The following is a 21815-nucleotide window of genomic DNA, read 5'->3' as shown; positions in this document are numbered from 1 at the left end:
GAGAACTTGCCCCTACCTAAGGCCTGAAGAGCCCCGCTGAAGCGAGAGCGTGTAGCAGGTTCCATTAGGTCGTATTCGCAGTTCTGCTTTACATTAACGTTTCTTCACTTATCCAGACACTTAGCACCCTCAAGTAGGCACCCTTTGCCTACAAATACAGTGAGTACCAGCAGGCTCCTCTGCCCTTCTAAGAAACATCCAGACCCAGAAGCCTTTCCAAGGCACTGTATATATTCAGAGATTAGGGTAACACACTGCACCTTTCCTTTGGAAATCTAGATGTCCTCAACACTGCAACAGCTCCGGGGATTCTGTGCTCTCACGTCCTACATGCCTTGGAAGTCTGCCTCATGGCCTTCATTGGAGCCGCACATTGAAACACAATCTGCTTCCCCTTCCTTCTACGAAGTCTTACCCAAGGACCCAATACCTACAGGAGAAAGGAAGCTGGAATTCCTACTGGAACCAAAGCACAGTTTTTAGTTTTACACTGCAGGATTTTAGAATAGGCTTAGGACCGATACCACACATAGAGCATTCCAAGGATGAGGGAATTCGCTACATGCAGAACACCCTGTGAAGAAAAGTTGATTCAGCAAGGGACCAGGGTGTAGCTATAGTCTCTTTTGACTTGTTAGAAATCAGAAGGGTTTCGGCTGCAGGTACACCGGAAAAGAAGACCTGATGGCACAGCCTTGCATTCCCAATTTAAAAGCTCTATCCATGCTGCCCTGAAGATACCTAAATAACACTGTTTTCGACTGGCCTCTAGTCACTGTAGGCAGCCCTCTGGAAAGAAAAGGAGATTTCTCTAAGGAAACACGGTGCTTCCATAGCAAGGGTGGGGGCTCATTCTGTCATGCTCTAGAGCTACAGGGAAGCTTGACGTGAGAACTTGCCCCAAGCTAAGGCCTGAAGAGCCCTGCTGAAGCGAAAGATTGTAGCAGTTTCCATTAGGTCGTATTCGCAGTTCTGCTTTACTTTAACGTTATTTCACTTATCCAACACTTAGCACCCTCGTGTAGGCACCCTTTTGCCTACAAATGCAGTGAGTACCAGCAGGTCCCTCTGCCCTTCTAAGAAACATCCAGAGCCAGAAGTCTCTCCCAGTCACTCTGTGTATTCAGACATTAGAGCAACACACTGCACCCTTCCTTTGGAAAGTTAGGTATCCTCAGCTCTCCAACAGCTCCAGGGTTTTAGTTCTCTCACGTCCTACAGGCCATGGAAGTCTGCCTCATTGCTCTCAGTGGAGCAGCACTTAGAAACACAATCTGCTTCGCCTTCCTTCTAGGAAGTATTACCCAAGGACCCTGTACTTACAGGAGAAAGGAGGCTTGCATTCCTACTGGAAGGAAAGCACAGTTTTTCCTGTTACACAGGAGGACTGTATATAGGATTAGCCCGATAGCACACATAGAGCGTTCCAAGGAAGAGGGAATACGCTACATGCAGAGCACCCTGTGAAGAAAAGTTGATTCAGCAAGGGACCAGGGTGTAGCTATAGTCTCTTTAGATTTGATAGAAATCAGAAGGGTTTCGGCTGCAGGTTCACCGGAAAAGAAGACCTGATGGCACAGCCTTGCATTCCCATTTTAAAAGCTCTATCCATGCTGCCCTGAAGATACCTAAATAACACTGTTTTCGACTGGCCTCTAGTCACTGTAGGCAGCCCTCTGGAAAGAAAAGGAGTTTTCTCTAAGGAAACACGGTGCTTCCATAGTATGGTGGGGGCTCATTCTGTCATGCTCTAGAGCTACAGGGAAGCTTGACGTGAGAACTTGCCCCTAGCTAAGGCCTGAAGAGCCGAAGAGCCCTGCTGAAGCCAAAGCGTGTAGCAGTTTCCATTTGGTCGTATTCGCAGTTCTGCTTTACTTTAACGTTATTTCACTTATCCAACACTTAGCACCCTCGTGTAGGCACCCTTTTGCTTACAAATGCAGTGAGTACCAGCAGGCCCCTCTGCCCTTCTAAGAAACATGCAGAGCCGGAAGTCTCTCTCAGTCACTCTGTGTATTCAGACATTAGAGCAACACACTGCACCCTTCCTTTGGAAGCTAGGTATCCTCAGCTCTCCAACAGCTCCAGGGTTTTAGTTCTCTCAGGTCCTACATGCCATGGAAGTCTGCCTCATTGCTCTCATTGGAGCAGCACTTAGAAACACAATCTGCTTCGCCTTCCTTCTAGGAAGTCTTACCCAAGGACCCCGTACTTAGAGGAGAAAGGAGGCTTGCATTCCTACTGGAACGAAAGCACAGTTTTTCCTGTTACACAGGAGGACTGTAAAATAGGATTAGCCCAATAGCACACATAGAGCGTTCCAAGGAAGAGGGAAAACCCTACATGCAGAGCACCCTGTGAAGAAATGTTGATTCAGCAAGGGACCAGGATGTAGCTATAGTCTCTTTTGACTTGATAAAAATCAGAAGGGTTTCGGCTGCAGGTTCACCGGAAAAGAAGACCTGATGGCACAGCCTTGCATTCCCAATTTAAAAGCTCTATCCATGCTGCACTGAAGATACCTAAATAACGCTCTTTTCGACTGGCCTCTAGTCACTGTAGGCAGCCCTCTGGAAAGAAAAGGAGTTTCCTCTAAGGAAAGACGGTGCTTCCATAGCATGGGTGGGGGCTCATTCTGTCATGCTCTAGAGCTACAGGGAAGCTTGACATGAGAACTTGCCCCAAGCTAAGGCCTGAAGAGCCCTGCTGAAGTGAAAGCGTGTAGCAGTTTCCATTAGGTCGTATTCGCAGTTCTGCTTTACTTTAACGTTATTTCACTTACCCAACACTTAGCACCCTCGTGTAGGCACCCTTTTGCCTACAAATGCAGTGAGCACCAGCAGGCCCCTCTGCCCTTCTAAGAAACATCCAGAGCCAGAAGTCTCTGCCAGTCACTCTGTGTATTCAGACATTAGAGCAACACACTGCACCCTTCCTTTGGAAAGCTAGGTATCCTCAGCTCTCCAACAGCTCCAGGGTTTTAGTTCTCTCACTTCCTACATGCCATGGAGTCTGCCTCATTGCTCTCATTGGAGCAGCACTTAGAAACACAATCTGCTTCGCCTTCCTTCTAGGAAGTATTACCCAAGGACCCTGTACTTACAGAGGAAAGGAGGCTTGCATTCCTACTGGAAGGAAAGCACAGTTTTTCCTGTTACACAGGAGGACTGTAGAATAGGATTAGCCCGATAGCACACAAAGAGCGTTCCAAGGAAGTGGGAATACGCTATATGCAGAGCACCCTGTGAAGAAAAGTTGATTCAGCAAGGGACCAGGGTGTAGCTATAGTCTCTTTTGACTTTTTAGAAATCAGAAGGGTTTCGGCTGCAGGTTCAACGGAAAAGAAGACCTGATGCCACAGACTTGCATTCCCATTTTAAAAGCTCTATCCATGCTGCCCTGAAGATACCTACATAACACTGTTTTCGACTGGCCTCTAGTCACTGTAGGCAGCCCTCTGGAAAGAAAAGGAGTTTTCTCTAAGCAAACACGGTGCTTCCATAGCATGGGTGGGGGCTCATTCTGTCATGCTCTAGAGCTACATGGAAGCTTGACGTGAGAACTTGCCCCTAGCTAAGGCCTGAAGAGCCCTGCTGAAGCCAAAGCGTGTAGCAGTTTCCATTAGGTCGTATTCGCAGTTCTGCTTTACGTTAACGTTATTTCACTTATCCAACACTTAGCACCCTCGTGTAGGCACCCTTTTGCTTACAAATGCAGTGAGTACCAGCAGGCCCCTCTGCCCTTCTAAGAAACATCCAGAGCCAGAAGTCTCTCCCAGTCACTCTGTGTATTCAGACATTAGAGCAACACACTGCACCCTTCCTTTGGAAAGCTAGGTATCCTCAGCTCTCCAACAGCTCCAGGGTTTTAGTTCTCTCACGTCCTACATGCCATGGAGTCTGCCTCATTGCTCTCATTGGAGCAGCACTTAGAAACACAATCTGCTTCGGCTTCCTTCTAGGAAGTATTACCCAAAACCCTGTACTTACTGGAGAAAGGAGGCTTGCATTCCTACTGGAAGGAAAGCACATTTTTTCCTGTTACACAGGAGGACTGTAGAATAGGATTAGCCCGATAGCCCACATAGAGCGTTCCAAGGAAGAGGGAATACGCTACATGCAGAGCACCCTGTGAAGAAAAGTTGATTCAACAAGGGACCAGGGTGTAGCTATAGTCTCTTTTGACTTGTTAGAAATCAGAAGGGTTTCGGCTGCAGGTTCACCGGTAAAGAAGACCTGATGCCACAGACTTGCATTCCCATTTTAAAAGCTCTATCCATGCTGCACTGAAGATACCTAAATAACGCTGTTTTCGACTGGCCTCTAGTCACTGTAGGCAGCCCTCTGGAAAGAAAAGGAGTTTCCTCTAAGGAAATACGATGCTTCCATAGCATGGGTGGGGGCTCATTCTGTCATGCTCTAGAGATACAGGGAAGCTTGACGTGAGAACTTGCCCCAAGCTAAGGCCTGAAGAGCCCTGCTGAAGCGAAAGATTGTAGCAGTTTCCATTAGGTCGTATTCGCAGTTCTGCTTTACTTTAACGTTATTTCACTTATCCAACACTTAGCACCCTCTATATGCACCCTTTTGCCTACAAATGCAGTGAGTACCAGCAGGCCCCTCTGCCCTTCAAAGAAACATCCAGAGGTAGAAGCCCTTCCCAGTCACTCTATGTATTCTGACATTAGAGCAACACAGTTCACTTTTCCTTTGGAAAGCTATATATCCTCGGTTCTCCAGCAGCTCCAGTGTTTTTGTTCTCTCACGTGCTACATTCCATGGAAGTCTGCCTCATTGCCCTCATTGGAGAAGCACTTAGAAACACAATCTGCTTCGCCTTCCTTCTAGGAAGTCTTAACCAAGGACCCTGTACTTACAGGAGAAAGGAGGCTTGCATTCCTACTGGAACGAAAGCACAGTTTTTCCTGTTACACACGAGGACTGCAAAATAGGATTAGCCCAATAGCACACATAGAGCGTTCCAAGGATGAGGGAATTCGCTACATGCAGAGCACCCTGTGAAGAAAAGTTGATTCAGCAAGGGACCAGGGTGTAGCTATAGTCTCTTTTGACTTGTTAGAAATCAGAAGGGTTTCGGCTGCAGGTACACCGGAAAAGAAGACCTGATGGCACAGCCTTGCATTCCCAATTTAAAAGCTCTATCCATGCTGCCCTGAAGATACCTAAATAACACTGTTTTCGACTGGCCTCTAGTCACTGTAGGCAGCCCTCTGGAAAGAAAAGGAGATTTCTCTAAGGAAACACGGTGCTTCCATAGCAAGGGTGGGGGCTCATTCTGTCATGCTCTAGAGCTACAGGGAAACTTGACCTGAGAACTTGCCCCTACCTAAGGCCTGAAGAGCCCCGCTGAAGCGAGAGCGTGTAGCAGGTTCCATTAGGTCGTATTCGCAGTTCTGCTTTACATTAACGTTTCTTCACTTATCCAGACACTTAGCACCCTCAAGTAGGCACCCTTTGCCTACAAATACAGTGAGTACCAGCAGGCTCCTCTGCCCTTCTAAGAAACATCCAGACCCAGAAGCCTTTCCAAGGCACTGTATATATTCAGAGATTAGGGTAACACACTGCACCTTTCCTTTGGAAATCTAGATGTCCTCAACACTGCAACAGCTCCGGGGATTCTGTGCTCTCACGTCCTACATGCCTTGGAAGTCTGCCTCATGGCCTTCATTGGAGCCGCACATTGAAACACAATCTGCTTCCCCTTCCTTCTACGAAGTCTTACCCAAGGACCCAATACCTACAGGAGAAAGGAAGCTGGAATTCCTACTGGAACCAAAGCACAGTTTTTAGTTTTACACTGCAGGATTTTAGAATAGGCTTAGGACCGATACCACACATAGAGCATTCCAAGGATGAGGGAATTCGCTACATGCAGAACACCCTGTGAAGAAAAGTTGATTCAGCAAGGGACCAGGGTGTAGCTATAGTCTCTTTTGACTTGTTAGAAATCAGAAGGGTTTCGGCTGCAGGTACACCGGAAAAGAAGACCTGATGGCACAGCCTTGCATTCCCAATTTAAAAGCTCTATCCATGCTGCCCTGAAGATACCTAAATAACACTGTTTTCGACTGGCCTCTAGTCACTGTAGGCAGCCCTCTGGAAAGAAAAGGAGATTTCTCTAAGGAAACACGGTGCTTCCATAGCAAGGGTGGGGGCTCATTCTGTCATGCTCTAGAGCTACAGGGAAGCTTGACGTGAGAACTTGCCCCAAGCTAAGGCCTGAAGAGCCCTGCTGAAGCGAAAGATTGTAGCAGTTTCCATTAGGTCGTATTCGCAGTTCTGCTTTACTTTAACGTTATTTCACTTATCCAACACTTAGCACCCTCGTGTAGGCACCCTTTTGCCTACAAATGCAGTGAGTACCAGCAGGTCCCTCTGCCCTTCTAAGAAACATCCAGAGCCAGAAGTCTCTCCCAGTCACTCTGTGTATTCAGACATTAGAGCAACACACTGCACCCTTCCTTTGGAAAGTTAGGTATCCTCAGCTCTCCAACAGCTCCAGGGTTTTAGTTCTCTCACGTCCTACAGGCCATGGAAGTCTGCCTCATTGCTCTCAGTGGAGCAGCACTTAGAAACACAATCTGCTTCGCCTTCCTTCTAGGAAGTATTACCCAAGGACCCTGTACTTACAGGAGAAAGGAGGCTTGCATTCCTACTGGAAGGAAAGCACAGTTTTTCCTGTTACACAGGAGGACTGTATATAGGATTAGCCCGATAGCACACATAGAGCGTTCCAAGGAAGAGGGAATACGCTACATGCAGAGCACCCTGTGAAGAAAAGTTGATTCAGCAAGGGACCAGGGTGTAGCTATAGTCTCTTTAGATTTGATAGAAATCAGAAGGGTTTCGGCTGCAGGTTCACCGGAAAAGAAGACCTGATGGCACAGCCTTGCATTCCCATTTTAAAAGCTCTATCCATGCTGCCCTGAAGATACCTAAATAACACTGTTTTCGACTGGCCTCTAGTCACTGTAGGCAGCCCTCTGGAAAGAAAAGGAGTTTTCTCTAAGGAAACACGGTGCTTCCATAGTATGGTGGGGGCTCATTCTGTCATGCTCTAGAGCTACAGGGAAGCTTGACGTGAGAACTTGCCCCTAGCTAAGGCCTGAAGAGCCGAAGAGCCCTGCTGAAGCCAAAGCGTGTAGCAGTTTCCATTTGGTCGTATTCGCAGTTCTGCTTTACTTTAACGTTATTTCACTTATCCAACACTTAGCACCCTCGTGTAGGCACCCTTTTGCTTACAAATGCAGTGAGTACCAGCAGGCCCCTCTGCCCTTCTAAGAAACATGCAGAGCCGGAAGTCTCTCTCAGTCACTCTGTGTATTCAGACATTAGAGCAACACACTGCACCCTTCCTTTGGAAGCTAGGTATCCTCAGCTCTCCAACAGCTCCAGGGTTTTAGTTCTCTCAGGTCCTACATGCCATGGAAGTCTGCCTCATTGCTCTCATTGGAGCAGCACTTAGAAACACAATCTGCTTCGCCTTCCTTCTAGGAAGTCTTACCCAAGGACCCCGTACTTAGAGGAGAAAGGAGGCTTGCATTCCTACTGGAACGAAAGCACAGTTTTTCCTGTTACACAGGAGGACTGTAAAATAGGATTAGCCCAATAGCACACATAGAGCGTTCCAAGGAAGAGGGAAAACCCTACATGCAGAGCACCCTGTGAAGAAATGTTGATTCAGCAAGGGACCAGGATGTAGCTATAGTCTCTTTTGACTTGATAAAAATCAGAAGGGTTTCGGCTGCAGGTTCACCGGAAAAGAAGACCTGATGGCACAGCCTTGCATTCCCAATTTAAAAGCTCTATCCATGCTGCACTGAAGATACCTAAATAACGCTCTTTTCGACTGGCCTCTAGTCACTGTAGGCAGCCCTCTGGAAAGAAAAGGAGTTTCCTCTAAGGAAAGACGGTGCTTCCATAGCATGGGTGGGGGCTCATTCTGTCATGCTCTAGAGCTACAGGGAAGCTTGACATGAGAACTTGCCCCAAGCTAAGGCCTGAAGAGCCCTGCTGAAGTGAAAGCGTGTAGCAGTTTCCATTAGGTCGTATTCGCAGTTCTGCTTTACTTTAACGTTATTTCACTTACCCAACACTTAGCACCCTCGTGTAGGCACCCTTTTGCCTACAAATGCAGTGAGCACCAGCAGGCCCCTCTGCCCTTCTAAGAAACATCCAGAGCCAGAAGTCTCTGCCAGTCACTCTGTGTATTCAGACATTAGAGCAACACACTGCACCCTTCCTTTGGAAAGCTAGGTATCCTCAGCTCTCCAACAGCTCCAGGGTTTTAGTTCTCTCACTTCCTACATGCCATGGAGTCTGCCTCATTGCTCTCATTGGAGCAGCACTTAGAAACACAATCTGCTTCGCCTTCCTTCTAGGAAGTATTACCCAAGGACCCTGTACTTACAGAGGAAAGGAGGCTTGCATTCCTACTGGAAGGAAAGCACAGTTTTTCCTGTTACACAGGAGGACTGTAGAATAGGATTAGCCCGGTAGCACACAAAGAGCGTTCCAAGGAAGTGGGAATACGCTATATGCAGAGCACCCTGTGAAGAAAAGTTGATTCAGCAAGGGACCAGGGTGTAGCTATAGTCTCTTTTGACTTTTTAGAAATCAGAAGGGTTTCGGCTGCAGGTTCAACGGAAAAGAAGACCTGATGCCACAGACTTGCATTCCCATTTTAAAAGCTCTATCCATGCTGCCCTGAAGATACCTACATAACACTGTTTTCGACTGGCCTCTAGTCACTGTAGGCAGCCCTCTGGAAAGAAAAGGAGTTTTCTCTAAGCAAACACGGTGCTTCCATAGCATGGGTGGGGGCTCATTCTGTCATGCTCTAGAGCTACATGGAAGCTTGACGTGAGAACTTGCCCCTAGCTAAGGCCTGAAGAGCCCTGCTGAAGCCAAAGCGTGTAGCAGTTTCCATTAGGTCGTATTCGCAGTTCTGCTTTACGTTAACGTTATTTCACTTATCCAACACTTAGCACCCTCGTGTAGGCACCCTTTTGCTTACAAATGCAGTGAGTACCAGCAGGCCCCTCTGCCCTTCTAAGAAACATCCAGAGCCAGAAGTCTCTCCCAGTCACTCTGTGTATTCAGACATTAGAGCAACACACTGCACCCTTCCTTTGGAAAGCTAGGTATCCTCAGCTCTCCAACAGCTCCAGGGTTTTAGTTCTCTCACGTCCTACATGCCATGGAGTCTGCCTCATTGCTCTCATTGGAGCAGCACTTAGAAACACAATCTGCTTCGGCTTCCTTCTAGGAAGTATTACCCAAAACCCTGTACTTACTGGAGAAAGGAGGCTTGCATTCCTACTGGAAGGAAAGCACATTTTTTCCTGTTACACAGGAGGACTGTAGAATAGGATTCGCCCGATAGCCCACATAGAGCGTTCCAAGGAAGAGGGAATACGCTACATGCAGAGCACCCTGTGAAGAAAAGTTGATTCAACAAGGGACCAGGGTGTAGCTATAGTCTCTTTTGACTTGTTAGAAATCAGAAGGGTTTCGGCTGCAGGTTCACCGGTAAAGAAGACCTGATGCCACAGACTTGCATTCCCATTTTAAAAGCTCTATCCATGCTGCACTGAAGATACCTAAATAACGCTGTTTTCGACTGGCCTCTAGTCACTGTAGGCAGCCCTCTGGAAAGAAAAGGAGTTTCCTCTAAGGAAATACGATGCTTCCATAGCATGGGTGGGGGCTCATTCTGTCATGCTCTAGAGATACAGGGAAGCTTGACGTGAGAACTTGCCCCAAGCTAAGGCCTGAAGAGCCCTGCTGAAGCGAAAGATTGTAGCAGTTTCCATTAGGTCGTATTCGCAGTTCTGCTTTACTTTAACGTTATTTCACTTATCCAACACTTAGCACCCTCTATATGCACCCTTTTGCCTACAAATGCAGTGAGTACCAGCAGGCCCCTCTGCCCTTCAAAGAAACATCCAGAGGTAGAAGCCCTTCCCAGTCACTCTATGTATTCTGACATTAGAGCAACACAGTTCACTTTTCCTTTGGAAAGCTATATATCCTCGGTTCTCCAGCAGCTCCAGTGTTTTTGTTCTCTCACGTGCTACATTCCATGGAAGTCTGCCTCATTGCCCTCATTGGAGAAGCACTTAGAAACACAATCTGCTTCGCCTTCCTTCTAGGAAGTCTTAACCAAGGACCCTGTACTTACAGGAGAAAGGAGGCTTGCATTCCTACTGGAACGAAAGCACAGTTTTTCCTGTTACACACGAGGACTGCAAAATAGGATTAGCCCAATAGCACACATAGAGCGTTCCAAGGATGAGGGAATTCGCTACATGCAGAGCACCCTGTGAAGAAAAGTTGATTCAGCAAGGGACCAGGGTGTAGCTATAGTCTCTTTTGACTTGTTAGAAATCAGAAGGGTTTCGGCTGCAGGTACACCGGAAAAGAAGACCTGATGGCACAGCCTTGCATTCCCAATTTAAAAGCTCTATCCATGCTGCCCTGAAGATACCTAAATAACACTGTTTTCGACTGGCCTCTAGTCACTGTAGGCAGCCCTCTGGAAAGAAAAGGAGATTTCTCTAAGGAAACACGGTGCTTCCATAGCAAGGGTGGGGGCTCATTCTGTCATGCTCTAGAGCTACAGGGAAACTTGACCTGAGAACTTGCCCCTACCTAAGGCCTGAAGAGCCCCGCTGAAGCGAGAGCGTGTAGCAGGTTCCATTAGGTCGTATTCGCAGTTCTGCTTTACATTAACGTTTCTTCACTTATCCAGACACTTAGCACCCTCAAGTAGGCACCCTTTGCCTACAAATACAGTGAGTACCAGCAGGCTCCTCTGCCCTTCTAAGAAACATCCAGACCCAGAAGCCTTTCCAAGGCACTGTATATATTCAGAGATTAGGGTAACACACTGCACCTTTCCTTTGGAAATCTAGATGTCCTCAACACTGCAACAGCTCCGGGGATTCTGTGCTCTCACGTCCTACATGCCTTGGAAGTCTGCCTCATGGCCTTCATTGGAGCCGCACATTGAAACACAATCTGCTTCCCCTTCCTTCTACGAAGTCTTACCCAAGGACCCAATACCTACAGGAGAAAGGAAGCTGGAATTCCTACTGGAACCAAAGCACAGTTTTTAGTTTTACACTGCAGGATTTTAGAATAGGCTTAGGACCGATACCACACATAGAGCATTCCAAGGATGAGGGAATTCGCTACATGCAGAACACCCTGTGAAGAAAAGTTGATTCAGCAAGGGACCAGGGTGTAGCTATAGTCTCTTTTGACTTGTTAGAAATCAGAAGGGTTTCGGCTGCAGGTACACCGGAAAAGAAGACCTGATGGCACAGCCTTGCATTCCCAATTTAAAAGCTCTATCCATGCTGCCCTGAAGATACCTAAATAACACTGTTTTCGACTGGCCTCTAGTCACTGTAGGCAGCCCTCTGGAAAGAAAAGGAGATTTCTCTAAGGAAACACGGTGCTTCCATAGCAAGGGTGGGGGCTCATTCTGTCATGCTCTAGAGCTACAGGGAAGCTTGACGTGAGAACTTGCCCCAAGCTAAGGCCTGAAGAGCCCTGCTGAAGCGAAAGATTGTAGCAGTTTCCATTAGGTCGTATTCGCAGTTCTGCTTTACTTTAACGTTATTTCACTTATCCAACACTTAGCACCCTCGTGTAGGCACCCTTTTGCCTACAAATGCAGTGAGTACCAGCAGGTCCCTCTGCCCTTCTAAGAAACATCCAGAGCCAGAAGTCTCTCCCAGTCACTCTGTGTATTCAGACATTAGAGCAACACACTGCACCCTTCCTTTGGAAAGTTAGGTATCCTCAGCTCTCCAACAGCTCCAGGGTTTTAGTTCTCTCACGTCCTACAGGCCATGGAAGTCTGCCTCATTGCTCTCAGTGGAGCAGCACTTAGAAACACAATCTGCTTCGCCTTCCTTCTAGGAAGTATTACCCAAGGACCCTGTACTTACAGGAGAAAGGAGGCTTGCATTCCTACTGGAAGGAAAGCACAGTTTTTCCTGTTACACAGGAGGACTGTATATAGGATTAGCCCGATAGCACACATAGAGCGTTCCAAGGAAGAGGGAATACGCTACATGCAGAGCACCCTGTGAAGAAAAGTTGATTCAGCAAGGGACCAGGGTGTAGCTATAGTCTCTTTAGATTTGATAGAAATCAGAAGGGTTTCGGCTGCAGGTTCACCGGAAAAGAAGACCTGATGGCACAGCCTTGCATTCCCATTTTAAAAGCTCTATCCATGCTGCCCTGAAGATACCTAAATAACACTGTTTTCGACTGGCCTCTAGTCACTGTAGGCAGCCCTCTGGAAAGAAAAGGAGTTTTCTCTAAGGAAACACGGTGCTTCCATAGTATGGTGGGGGCTCATTCTGTCATGCTCTAGAGCTACAGGGAAGCTTGACGTGAGAACTTGCCCCTAGCTAAGGCCTGAAGAGCCGAAGAGCCCTGCTGAAGCCAAAGCGTGTAGCAGTTTCCATTTGGTCGTATTCGCAGTTCTGCTTTACTTTAACGTTATTTCACTTATCCAACACTTAGCACCCTCGTGTAGGCACCCTTTTGCTTACAAATGCAGTGAGTACCAGCAGGCCCCTCTGCCCTTCTAAGAAACATGCAGAGCCGGAAGTCTCTCTCAGTCACTCTGTGTATTCAGACATTAGAGCAACACACTGCACCCTTCCTTTGGAAGCTAGGTATCCTCAGCTCTCCAACAGCTCCAGGGTTTTAGTTCTCTCAGGTCCTACATGCCATGGAAGTCTGCCTCATTGCTCTCATTGGAGCAGCACTTAGAAACACAATCTGCTTCGCCTTCCTTCTAGGAAGTCTTACCCAAGGACCCCGTACTTAGAGGAGAAAGGAGGCTTGCATTCCTACTGGAACGAAAGCACAGTTTTTCCTGTTACACAGGAGGACTGTAAAATAGGATTAGCCCAATAGCACACATAGAGCGTTCCAAGGAAGAGGGAAAACCCTACATGCAGAGCACCCTGTGAAGAAATGTTGATTCAGCAAGGGACCAGGATGTAGCTATAGTCTCTTTTGACTTGATAAAAATCAGAAGGGTTTCGGCTGCAGGTTCACCGGAAAAGAAGACCTGATGGCACAGCCTTGCATTCCCAATTTAAAAGCTCTATCCATGCTGCACTGAAGATACCTAAATAACGCTCTTTTCGACTGGCCTCTAGTCACTGTAGGCAGCCCTCTGGAAAGAAAAGGAGTTTCCTCTAAGGAAAGACGGTGCTTCCATAGCATGGGTGGGGGCTCATTCTGTCATGCTCTAGAGCTACAGGGAAGCTTGACATGAGAACTTGCCCCAAGCTAAGGCCTGAAGAGCCCTGCTGAAGTGAAAGCGTGTAGCAGTTTCCATTAGGTCGTATTCGCAGTTCTGCTTTACTTTAACGTTATTTCACTTACCCAACACTTAGCACCCTCGTGTAGGCACCCTTTTGCCTACAAATGCAGTGAGCACCAGCAGGCCCCTCTGCCCTTCTAAGAAACATCCAGAGCCAGAAGTCTCTGCCAGTCACTCTGTGTATTCAGACATTAGAGCAACACACTGCACCCTTCCTTTGGAAAGCTAGGTATCCTCAGCTCTCCAACAGCTCCAGGGTTTTAGTTCTCTCACTTCCTACATGCCATGGAGTCTGCCTCATTGCTCTCATTGGAGCAGCACTTAGAAACACAATCTGCTTCGCCTTCCTTCTAGGAAGTATTACCCAAGGACCCTGTACTTACAGAGGAAAGGAGGCTTGCATTCCTACTGGAAGGAAAGCACAGTTTTTCCTGTTACACAGGAGGACTGTAGAATAGGATTAGCCCGATAGCACACAAAGAGCGTTCCAAGGAAGTGGGAATACGCTATATGCAGAGCACCCTGTGAAGAAAAGTTGATTCAGCAAGGGACCAGGGTGTAGCTATAGTCTCTTTTGACTTTTTAGAAATCAGAAGGGTTTCGGCTGCAGGTTCAACGGAAAAGAAGACCTGATGCCACAGACTTGCATTCCCATTTTAAAAGCTCTATCCATGCTGCCCTGAAGATACCTACATAACACTGTTTTCGACTGGCCTCTAGTCACTGTAGGCAGCCCTCTGGAAAGAAAAGGAGTTTTCTCTAAGCAAACACGGTGCTTCCATAGCATGGGTGGGGGCTCATTCTGTCATGCTCTAGAGCTACATGGAAGCTTGACGTGAGAACTTGCCCCTAGCTAAGGCCTGAAGAGCCCTGCTGAAGCCAAAGCGTGTAGCAGTTTCCATTAGGTCGTATTCGCAGTTCTGCTTTACGTTAACGTTATTTCACTTATCCAACACTTAGCACCCTCGTGTAGGCACCCTTTTGCTTACAAATGCAGTGAGTACCAGCAGGCCCCTCTGCCCTTCTAAGAAACATCCAGAGCCAGAAGTCTCTCCCAGTCACTCTGTGTATTCAGACATTAGAGCAACACACTGCACCCTTCCTTTGGAAAGCTAGGTATCCTCAGCTCTCCAACAGCTCCAGGGTTTTAGTTCTCTCACGTCCTACATGCCATGGAGTCTGCCTCATTGCTCTCATTGGAGCAGCACTTAGAAACACAATCTGCTTCGGCTTCCTTCTAGGAAGTATTACCCAAAACCCTGTACTTACTGGAGAAAGGAGGCTTGCATTCCTACTGGAAGGAAAGCACATTTTTTCCTGTTACACAGGAGGACTGTAGAATAGGATTCGCCCGATAGCCCACATAGAGCGTTCCAAGGAAGAGGGAATACGCTACATGCAGAGCACCCTGTGAAGAAAAGTTGATTCAACAAGGGACCAGGGTGTAGCTATAGTCTCTTTTGACTTGTTAGAAATCAGAAGGGTTTCGGCTGCAGGTTCACCGGTAAAGAAGACCTGATGCCACAGACTTGCATTCCCATTTTAAAAGCTCTATCCATGCTGCACTGAAGATACCTAAATAACGCTGTTTTCGACTGGCCTCTAGTCACTGTAGGCAGCCCTCTGGAAAGAAAAGGAGTTTCCTCTAAGGAAATACGATGCTTCCATAGCATGGGTGGGGGCTCATTCTGTCATGCTCTAGAGATACAGGGAAGCTTGACGTGAGAACTTGCCCCAAGCTAAGGCCTGAAGAGCCCTGCTGAAGCGAAAGATTGTAGCAGTTTCCATTAGGTCGTATTCGCAGTTCTGCTTTACTTTAACGTTATTTCACTTATCCAACACTTAGCACCCTCTATATGCACCCTTTTGCCTACAAATGCAGTGAGTACCAGCAGGCCCCTCTGCCCTTCAAAGAAACATCCAGAGGTAGAAGCCCTTCCCAGTCACTCTATGTATTCTGACATTAGAGCAACACAGTTCACTTTTCCTTTGGAAAGCTATATATCCTCGGTTCTCCAGCAGCTCCAGTGTTTTTGTTCTCTCACGTGCTACATTCCATGGAAGTCTGCCTCATTGCCCTCATTGGAGAAGCACTTAGAAACACAATCTGCTTCGCCTTCCTTCTAGGAAGTCTTAACCAAGGACCCTGTACTTACAGGAGAAAGGAGGCTTGCATTCCTACTGGAACGAAAGCACAGTTTTTCCTGTTACACACGAGGACTGCAAAATAGGATTAGCCCAATAGCACACATAGAGCGTTCCAAGGATGAGGGAATTCGCTACATGCAGAGCACCCTGTGAAGAAAAGTTGATTCAGCAAGGGACCAGGGTGTAGCTATAGTCTCTTTTGACTTGTTAGAAATCAGAAGGGTTTCGGCTGCAGGTACACCGGAAAAGAAGACCTGATGGCACAGCCTTGCATTCCCAATTTAAAAGCTCTATCCATGCTGCCCTGAAGATACCTAAATAACACTGTTTTCGACTGGCCTCTAGTCACTGTAGGCAGCCCTCTGGAAAGAAAAGGAGATTTCTCTAAGGAAACACGGTGCTTCCATAGCAAGGGTGGGGGCTCATTCTGTCATGCTCTAGAGCTACAGGGAAACTTGACCTGAGAACTTGCCCCTACCTAAGGCCTGAAGAGCCCCGCTGAAGCGAGAGCGTGTAGCAGGTTCCATTAGGTCGTATTCGCAGTTCTGCTTTACATTAACGTTTCTTCACTTATCCAGACACTTAGCACCCTCAAGTAGGCACCCTTTGCCTACAAATACAGTGAGTACCAGCAGGCTCCTCTGCCCTTCTAAGAAACATCCAGACCCAGAAGCCTTTCCAAGGCACTGTATATATTCAGAGATTAGGGTAACACACTGCACCTTTCCTTTGGAAATCTAGATGTCCTCAACACTGCAACAGCTCCGGGGATTCTGTGCTCTCACGTCCTACATGCCTTGGAAGTCTGCCTCATGGCCTTCATTGGAGCCGCACATTGAAACACAATCTGCTTCCCCTTCCTTCTACGAAGTCTTACCCAAGGACCCAATACCTACAGGAGAAAGGAAGCTGGAATTCCTACTGGAACCAAAGCACAGTTTTTAGTTTTACACTGCAGGATTTTAGAATAGGCTTAGGACCGATACCACACATAGAGCATTCCAAGGATGAGGGAATTCGCTACATGCAGAACACCCTGTGAAGAAAAGTTGATTCAGCAAGGGACCAGGGTGTAGCTATAGTCTCTTTTGACTTGTTAGAAATCAGAAGGGTTTCGGCTGCAGGTACACCGGAAAAGAAGACCTGATGGCACAGCCTTGCATTCCCAATTTAAAAGCTCTATCCATGCTGCCCTGAAGATACCTAAATAACACTGTTTTCGACTGGCCTCTAGTCACTGTAGGCAGCCCTCTGGAAAGAAAAGGAGATTTCTCTAAGGAAACACGGTGCTTCCATAGCAAGGGTGGGGGCTCATTCTGTCATGCTCTAGAGCTACAGGGAAGCTTGACGTGAGAACTTGCCCCAAGCTAAGGCCTGAAGAGCCCTGCTGAAGCGAAAGATTGTAGCAGTTTCCATTAGGTCGTATTCGCAGTTCTGCTTTACTTTAACGTTATTTCACTTATCCAACACTTAGCACCCTCGTGTAGGCACCCTTTTGCCTACAAATGCAGTGAGTACCAGCAGGTCCCTCTGCCCTTCTAAGAAACATCCAGAGCCAGAAGTCTCTCCCAGTCACTCTGTGTATTCAGACATTAGAGCAACACACTGCACCCTTCCTTTGGAAAGTTAGGTATCCTCAGCTCTCCAACAGCTCCAGGGTTTTAGTTCTCTCACGTCCTACAGGCCATGGAAGTCTGCCTCATTGCTCTCAGTGGAGCAGCACTTAGAAACACAATCTGCTTCGCCTTCCTTCTAGGAAGTATTACCCAAGGACCCTGTACTTACAGGAGAAAGGAGGCTTGCATTCCTACTGGAAGGAAAGCACAGTTTTTCCTGTTACACAGGAGGACTGTATATAGGATTAGCCCGATAGCACACATAGAGCGTTCCAAGGAAGAGGGAATACGCTACATGCAGAGCACCCTGTGAAGAAAAGTTGATTCAGCAAGGGACCAGGGTGTAGCTATAGTCTCTTTAGATTTGATAGAAATCAGAAGGGTTTCGGCTGCAGGTTCACCGGAAAAGAAGACCTGATGGCACAGCCTTGCATTCCCATTTTAAAAGCTCTATCCATGCTGCCCTGAAGATACCTAAATAACACTGTTTTCGACTGGCCTCTAGTCACTGTAGGCAGCCCTCTGGAAAGAAAAGGAGTTTTCTCTAAGGAAACACGGTGCTTCCATAGTATGGTGGGGGCTCATTCTGTCATGCTCTAGAGCTACAGGGAAGCTTGACGTGAGAACTTGCCCCTAGCTAAGGCCTGAAGAGCCGAAGAGCCCTGCTGAAGCCAAAGCGTGTAGCAGTTTCCATTTGGTCGTATTCGCAGTTCTGCTTTACTTTAACGTTATTTCACTTATCCAACACTTAGCACCCTCGTGTAGGCACCCTTTTGCTTACAAATGCAGTGAGTACCAGCAGGCCCCTCTGCCCTTCTAAGAAACATGCAGAGCCGGAAGTCTCTCTCAGTCACTCTGTGTATTCAGACATTAGAGCAACACACTGCACCCTTCCTTTGGAAGCTAGGTATCCTCAGCTCTCCAACAGCTCCAGGGTTTTAGTTCTCTCAGGTCCTACATGCCATGGAAGTCTGCCTCATTGCTCTCATTGGAGCAGCACTTAGAAACACAATCTGCTTCGCCTTCCTTCTAGGAAGTCTTACCCAAGGACCCCGTACTTAGAGGAGAAAGGAGGCTTGCATTCCTACTGGAACGAAAGCACAGTTTTTCCTGTTACACAGGAGGACTGTAAAATAGGATTAGCCCAATAGCACACATAGAGCGTTCCAAGGAAGAGGGAAAACCCTACATGCAGAGCACCCTGTGAAGAAATGTTGATTCAGCAAGGGACCAGGATGTAGCTATAGTCTCTTTTGACTTGATAAAAATCAGAAGGGTTTCGGCTGCAGGTTCACCGGAAAAGAAGACCTGATGGCACAGCCTTGCATTCCCAATTTAAAAGCTCTATCCATGCTGCACTGAAGATACCTAAATAACGCTCTTTTCGACTGGCCTCTAGTCACTGTAGGCAGCCCTCTGGAAAGAAAAGGAGTTTCCTCTAAGGAAAGACGGTGCTTCCATAGCATGGGTGGGGGCTCATTCTGTCATGCTCTAGAGCTACAGGGAAGCTTGACATGAGAACTTGCCCCAAGCTAAGGCCTGAAGAGCCCTGCTGAAGTGAAAGCGTGTAGCAGTTTCCATTAGGTCGTATTCGCAGTTCTGCTTTACTTTAACGTTATTTCACTTACCCAACACTTAGCACCCTCGTGTAGGCACCCTTTTGCCTACAAATGCAGTGAGCACCAGCAGGCCCCTCTGCCCTTCTAAGAAACATCCAGAGCCAGAAGTCTCTGCCAGTCACTCTGTGTATTCAGACATTAGAGCAACACACTGCACCCTTCCTTTGGAAAGCTAGGTATCCTCAGCTCTCCAACAGCTCCAGGGTTTTAGTTCTCTCACTTCCTACATGCCATGGAGTCTGCCTCATTGCTCTCATTGGAGCAGCACTTAGAAACACAATCTGCTTCGCCTTCCTTCTAGGAAGTATTACCCAAGGACCCTGTACTTACAGAGGAAAGGAGGCTTGCATTCCTACTGGAAGGAAAGCACAGTTTTTCCTGTTACACAGGAGGACTGTAGAATAGGATTAGCCCGATAGCACACAAAGAGCGTTCCAAGGAAGTGGGAATACGCTATATGCAGAGCACCCTGTGAAGAAAAGTTGATTCAGCAAGGGACCAGGGTGTAGCTATAGTCTCTTTTGACTTTTTAGAAATCAGAAGGGTTTCGGCTGCAGGTTCAACGGAAAAGAAGACCTGATGCCACAGACTTGCATTCCCATTTTAAAAGCTCTATCCATGCTGCCCTGAAGATACCTACATAACACTGTTTTCGACTGGCCTCTAGTCACTGTAGGCAGCCCTCTGGAAAGAAAAGGAGTTTTCTCTAAGCAAACACGGTGCTTCCATAGCATGGGTGGGGGCTCATTCTGTCATGCTCTAGAGCTACATGGAAGCTTGACGTGAGAACTTGCCCCTAGCTAAGGCCTGAATAGCCCTGCTGAAGCCAAAGCGTGTAGCAGTTTCCATTAGGTCGTATTCGCAGTTCTGCTTTACGTTAACGTTATTTCACTTATCCAACACTTAGCACCCTCGTGTAGGCACCCTTTTGCTTACAAATGCAGTGAGTACCAGCAGGCCCCTCTGCCCTTCTAAGAAACATCCAGAGCCAGAAGTCTCTCCCAGTCACTCTGTGTATTCAGACATTAGAGCAACACACTGCACCCTTCCTTTGGAAAGCTAGGTATCCTCAGCTCTCCAACAGCTCCAGGGTTTTAGTTCTCTCACGTCCTACATGCCATGGAGTCTGCCTCATTGCTCTCATTGGAGCAGCACTTAGAAACACAATCTGCTTCGGCTTCCTTCTAGGAAGTATTACCCAAAACCCTGTACTTACTGGAGAAAGGAGGCTTGCATTCCTACTGGAAGGAAAGCACATTTTTTCCTGTTACACAGGAGGACTGTAGAATAGGATTAGCCCGATAGCCCACATAGAGCGTTCCAAGGAAGAGGGAATAAGCTACATGCAGAGCACCCTGTGAAGAAAAGTTGATTCAACAAGGGACCAGGGTGTAGCTATAGTCTCTTTTGACTTGTTAGAAATCAGAAGGGTTTCGGCTGCAGGTTCACCGGTAAAGAAGACCTGATGCCACAGACTTGCATTCCCATTTTAAAAGCTCTATCCATGCTGCACTGAAGATACCTAAATAACGCTGTTTTCGACTGGCCTCTAGTCACTGTAGGCAGCCCTCTGGAAAGAAAAGGAGTTTCCTCTAAGGAAATACGATGCTTCCATAGCATGGGTGGGGGCTCATTCTGTCATGCTCTAGAGATACAGGGAAGCTTGACGTGAGAACTTGCCCCAAGCTAAGGCCTGAAGAGCCCTGCTGAAGCGAAAGATTGTAGCAGTTTCCATTAGGTCGTATTCGCAGTTCTGCTTTACTTTAACGTTATTTCACTTATCCAACACTTAGCACCCTCTATATGCACCCTTTTGCCTACAAATGCAGTGAGTACCAGCAGGCCCCTCTGCCCTTCAAAGAAACATCCAGAGGTAGAAGCCCTTCCCAGTCACTCTATGTATTCTGACATTAGAGCAACACAGTTCACTTTTCCTTTGGAAAGCTATATATCCTGGGTTCTCCAGCAGCTCCAGTGTTTTTGTTCTCTCACGTGCTACATTCCATGGAAGTCTGCCTCATTGCCCTCATTGGAGAAGCACTTAGAAACACAATCTGCTTCGCCTTCCTTCTAGGAAGTCTTAACCAAGGACCCTGTACTTACAGGAGAAAGGAGGCTTGCATTCCTACTGGAACGAAAGCACAGTTTTTCCTGTTACACACGAGGACTGCAAAATAGGATTAGCCCAATAGCACACATAGAGCGTTCCAAGGATGAGGGAATTCGCTACATGCAGAGCACCCTGTGAAGAAAAGTTGATTCAGCAAGGGACCAGGGTGTAGCTATAGTCTCTTTTGACTTGTTAGAAATCAAAAGGGTTTCGGCTGCAGGTACACCGGAAAAGAAGACCTGATGGCACAGCCTTGCATTCCCAATTTAAAAGCTCTATCCATGCTGCCCTGAAGATACCTAAATAACACTGTTTTCGACTGGCCTCTAGTCACTGTAGGCAGCCCTCTGGAAAGAAAAGGAGATTTCTCTAAGGAAACACGGTGCTTCCATAGCAAGGGTGGGGGCTCATTCTGTCATGCTCTAGAGCTACAGGGAAGCTTGACGTGAGAACTTGCCCCAAGCTAAGGCCTGAAGAGCCCTGCTGAAGCGAAAGATTGTAGCAGTTTCCATTAGGTCGTATTCGCAGTTCTGCTTTACTTTAACGTTATTTCACTTATCCAACACTTAGCACCCTCGTGTAGGCACCCTTTTGCTTACAAATGCAGTGAGTACCAGCAGGCCCCTCTGCCCTTCTAAGAAACATGCAGAGCCGGAAGTCTCTCCCAGTCACTCTGTGTATTCAGACATTAGAGCAACACACTGCACCCTTCCTTTGGAAGCTAGGTATCCTCAGCTCTCCAACAGCTCCAGGGTTTTAGTTCTCTCAGGTCCTACATGCCATGGAAGTCTGCCTCATTGCTCTCATTGGAGCAGCACTTAGAAACACAATCTGCTTCGCCTTCCTTCTAGGAAGTCTTACCCAAGGACCCCGTACTTACAGGAGAAAGGAGGCTTGCATTCCTACTGGAACGAAAGCACAGTTTTTCCTGTTACACAGGAG

Source organism: Balaenoptera ricei, chromosome 3 (genome assembly GCF_028023285.1).
Source record: "Balaenoptera ricei isolate mBalRic1 chromosome 3, mBalRic1.hap2, whole genome shotgun sequence".
Lineage (NCBI taxonomy): Eukaryota > Metazoa > Chordata > Mammalia > Artiodactyla > Balaenopteridae > Balaenoptera > Balaenoptera ricei.
This window is presented reverse-complemented; position numbering follows the sequence as displayed.